The sequence below is a fragment of the Phaseolus vulgaris genome, chromosome 2 (assembly GCF_000499845.2).
Source record: "Phaseolus vulgaris cultivar G19833 chromosome 2, P. vulgaris v2.0, whole genome shotgun sequence".
Taxonomy (NCBI): Eukaryota; Viridiplantae; Streptophyta; class Magnoliopsida; order Fabales; family Fabaceae; genus Phaseolus; species Phaseolus vulgaris.
Window position 1 is genome coordinate 36,627,444 of NC_023758.2, and position 5,079 is coordinate 36,632,522.

Below are 5,079 nucleotides of genomic sequence, written 5' to 3' on the forward strand. Positions count from 1 at the left end.
CAAGCCATTGCGGTTTTGTCCACCATTGAAGCAAAATATATTGCTGCTACAAAAGGTATGAAAGATATGGCTTCGAGGCTTGGTAAGTGAACTTGGTCTTCAACAAGATGTTCTTGTTATATTTTGTGATAGTCAGAGTGTTGTCCACTTAACCAGGAACAGTAAGTATCACTCAAGGACCAAGCACATTGAAATTAAACACCATTTTATCCGAGACATTGTTGATACATGAGATATAATTGTTGAAAAAATTCATACGGCCGAAAATCCTGCAGACATGTTGACCAAGCCACTTCCATTGGCTAAGTTCGATCATTGCCTGAACTTAGCTGGTATTATCCATACTTAATCAAGGCTTAGTGTTCCAGTCAAAGGCAAGTCAAGGTGGAGGGTTATGACTCACCTTTCCGTTTTCTTGGCATAATTTGGAGGTTACTTGCCACAATTAAATTGTAATCAAATGGAGGTTTCTTACTACAATTAATTGTCATCAAAGGGAGATTAATTACCATTAGTTGTATTTATTATTGTTGTCTCATAGAACCACTATATATAGTGGCTTCCTTCAAGCAATGTAACACACAACAAACAACAACACACACTTGCTTCCTCTCTCTTTTCCTATACTCTCTATTTCTTCTCTTGGGTGTAAATGTTTAACCCATATAGAGAGAATTTGTTTTAGGGCTATTTATCTATTAGCCTGAGAGAAATTCATTGTACTCCCAATACCATTATAGAGGAAGTTTTGGCTCTCTTGCCGGTGGTTTTTTACCTCTATTTAAAGGGGTTTTCCACCTAAAAATTTTGGTATCATTCTCACTTTACTTGTTACTTTAATTTCTCATAATCTTTTGGTTGAAATTATTACGTTTCCGCACACAATATCCCTACAGAGGTTGACTTTTTGATCTTTTGATTTGAGTGTCTTATGTTAGTATTATGGTCTTGTTTGTTCAGTAGATATTTCTTGAGAGTGAGGAAGAGTTTAAAATGTTATTTGTATAAGGACAGGAACACCCCTGAAGTGATTTATTTTTATTTTTTAATTCTTTTTTTAATAAAAAAAAAGTAAGCGCCAAAAAAAAATTACATTATTTTAACTTATGTGACCAATGTCTAAATTTTTTGTTATTTCATTATTTCATATTTAATAAAGAGAAACTCAGTTAAATAAATATTTTTAATAGCTATCGGTATGTAGGATCAAGCATTTTTATACAAGAAAAAGTTGTTTGCACACAGAAGGAATTAAATAAGGGATTTTCACTGCTTATTGTTTTATTTACCATATTCAAAAATTTAATAATATATTTTTCTAACAACTTTTTTTTATTGAGAAGTGATATATTAATATTTTAATTACTTTTATATTTTTTTAATTTAAAATATTATTATATTATGATAGAGTTGTGAAATGTAACATCATAAAACATTAATATTTTTATTTTATTTTTTAATTAAAAATACTATTATATTATTATAAAGAATTGTGAAGTGTGTGCTTTAGTGTCAAAAGATAAGTTTTCCTTTTTCATTTAAACATATTACACTAATGAAATATTGTCTACAAATATGACTTTTATAAATTAACGATTATCATCAAATCATAATCACGGAAAAGTTTTTAAGATAGTTTTATCAATAATATTGAACGAATTAAAATTAAAGTATTTTCTAATGTACTAGTTAATTTTTAATTTCTATCAATAAATCAATTCTTTTACTATGTTTTGTGAAATACCTGAATCTGTTTGAAAATTTTATAAGTTCAATTCACCCTTCTCTTGAACTTAGACACTAATAAAACCAACAAAATTTAGAGGCGTTTCCTTTAGGGGTGGGGGTTGGAGGGGAGAAAAATTGCTTGGGCTGCGTGGAAGAAAGTCTGTGAGCCCTGTGAGGTAGGTGGTCTTGGCATTATTGATTTGAAAGTTTTCAATATAGCACTTTTAGGGAAATGGATTTGGCGTCTCGGGACAGACAAGGGAGGCTTGCGGAAGGATGTTATTGAGTTTAAATACGGAGGGTGGAGAAGTCTGAGAGAACAAAGGAATCTTGCTAATATGTCCCTTTGGTGGAAAGTTTTGAAAGAGGTTTGGGAGTTTGAGAGTTGGGGAAGGAGGTTTGAAGATCGTTTCAAGTGGAAGATTGAAAATGGGAAGTCTATCAGTTTTTGGGAAGATAATTGGAAGGGGTGCAGTAACTTGAAGAGTGTTTTTCCAAGATTGTGTTCTTTGAGCTGTCTGCCAGAGTCTAAAGTGGCTGAGTGTGGGTATTGGGTTGACGGAGTCGGGAAGTGGAATCTTCTTCGGAGAAGGAAATTGTTCGAGTGGGAAAAGGATCTAGAAAGACAACATTTTGAGATGCTCCAAGGACTGAGGCTAGTTTGGATATGGATGATGGCTGGGTCTAGAAGAACGATGAGTTCTCTATGTACACGATTAATTATGCTTATGTTCTCTTAAGGGGTGAGCCTGAAGGGGGGATCAATATTGGGTTTGTTATGTTTTGGAAGACTAAGGCTTTGCCTTCGGCCCAAGTCACTGCTTGGAGGGTCTTTGAAAATAAGTTAGCCACCAAAGGAAATTTGGTAAGGAGAGGGGTAGAGCTCAGGAATGTTTGATGTATTATGTGCAGGGTGGAAGAGGAGTCCTATAGTCATTTGTTTTTTAGTGCATAATAGCTTGGTTGGTCAGGAGTCAGTGTTACGCTTGGTTAGGTTTGGCGTCTGTGGATCATTCTGATGCTTTCTTTCACTTCCTACAGTTTAGGATGTGTAGTGCATAAGAATTTGTTAATGTGATTTGGGGAACCATCTGGACTGTTGTATTAAATGAGATTTAGAGGCGCATGAATAAGGTAATTTTGAAAGGGGGAGTGGTGGGTGTTTCGAAAGTGTTTACGCTTATTCAACTAAAGTCTTGGTTGTGGGTTGTCTCCAAGGTACTTTCAGCTGTTTTCTCTTATGCTGGATTGTCTCCACGGACAGTATAGGAATGCTTTGTTCGTTCCTGAAAAAGTTTTTAGGATCAACCTTGGTCTTCACTTTAGCCAATCTCTTGAAGTTATTATTGAAATACTTCAAACCCCAAATGCTGGCATGGGTGTAGCTTGTGAAACCATTGTTATTTACCCCAATGTCAAGGTCTCTGTAATTTATATATGCAGCTCTTGGAGAATTTGAAACATAAGGTTCCATATATTTATAGAGTCTTCTAATCCAATCCATATGCCTTTGTGCTATCTCGTCCCCTTCCTCTTGCCAGGTGACCCCATAGTGTATATGATAAATGTATTGAGATCTGTGCGAGAACGCAATTTCAGACTCTGAAATCTCGTTCATTATGCCCCCGTAAGGAGCCAATTGAACTAGAGGATATTCAACCTTAGCGTCACAAAGCAAACGCAATAATCCTCGTAATCCCTCGATAGGAATAGGTTTTTTCACATAATCAGATTTTCCTTTGTAATTTCCAAAACGAATTTGAGTTTTGTTGAGCATAGATTCCGGGGGTTCATTGCCTGAAGATCCAATCAACAAAGCATTGTTGAAAACAGCTGAGCCAATCCAACTCGTCTCTTTACAGTCGTTTCTGTCCAAACCCAACTCTGGGAGGCTGTTTTGCATCAATGGAATAAGCTCTTCTACTCCTCCCAGAAACAAGGACACAAATCTGGCTTGTATTGTTAGCTTTCCATGTTTATTTGAATTAACCCTTGTTATGTCCACCCTAATTATTATGCGTTCGTCCAATTTATGGGCCACAAGCTGCCATTTTTGAATGATCTCGGTTGCATTCTCTTCCAATGTCCTTGAAACATCAAACATTGTCACGGTTGATGGAACTGGAACCAGTTTTACCTTCCAAGCCACAATGACTCCAAAGCTTGCTCCACCACCTCCTCTAATGGCCCAAAATAGATCCTCACCCATGGCTTGTCTGCCAAGAAGGTTACCATTCACATCGATTATGTGAGCATCTATGACATTATCTGCAGCAATACCGTACTTACGCATATGAGTCCATAACCACCTCCACTGATGTGGCCACCAATGCCCACACTAGCGCACACACCAGCTGGGAATCCAAGCGTTTTGCTTTTTTGGCTAATGCTGTAGTAAAGTTCACCTAGGGTTGCCCCAGATTGAACCCATGCAGTTCGGCTTTCTTCGTCAACTGTGATTTGTCGAAGGTTTAAGAGGTCAAGGAGGACAAATGGAACCTGGGCAACGTAGGAGAGACCCTCGTAATCATGGCCTCCACTTCGGGTTCGAATCTGCAGGCCATGGCGTTGGGAACAGATTATAGTGGCTTGAATTTGGGAAACATCCAGTGGTGTGACAATGACAAGGGGTTCTGAGCTTGAGTTGGAGAATCTACGATTTTCAATGGTATGATCTAGGACAGAGGAGTATGAAGAGTTGGTTTGGGTGTAAACAACATTGGAGATTGTGTTGGTGATGTCGGGATAATTGTAAAGACATCGAACAAAGTTTTCATGAGAATCTGCTGAAGAAGGTTCAAAGGAAAAAAAGAGTGCAATGGCAGTAACAAAGGTAAAGTAGGAGCTTAGATATTTCATTGTAATTTGAGAAAGAGCAATGCAGAGTCCCTAATTTATTGTAGTCTGGAGTCTCATGTTATGCCACTCATTCTTTGATATCCTTAACTGGAACATTTACTTTATATTTCAATACATTATTATTTTATTATAATATTGCTTTTTATATTATTTTAAGCAAGATGCGACAGATGCGACAAATGCGCCAATGTATATATATTTTTTTGACCAAATTTTGTTTAAAGCACATAATATACATTTAATAAATAAATAAATAAAATAAGATATTAATTTATTAAGATATAAAGTGTATGTTTTTAGTATAGAGAGTATTAATATATATCAACACCCATATTTGACCAATTAATGTGAGTTTAATGTCAATAATCATAATAAGTGTAGATACTAGGTTACGTAAGCGCCAAAAAAGAAAATACATTATTTTAACTGATGTTGACCAATGTCTAAATTCTTTGTTATTTCCTTATTTCATATTTAATAAAGAAAAACTCA

At 35.9% G+C, this 5,079-nt stretch overlaps 1 pseudogene; it reads right to left on the reverse strand.

Moving 5' to 3' along the window:
* Window positions 1-2,908: 2,908 nt before the first annotated feature.
* On the reverse strand, window positions 2,909-4,587 carry LOC137809439 (tetrahydroberberine oxidase-like; annotated as a pseudogene).
* Between the last annotated feature and the right edge of the window lie 492 nt (window positions 4,588-5,079).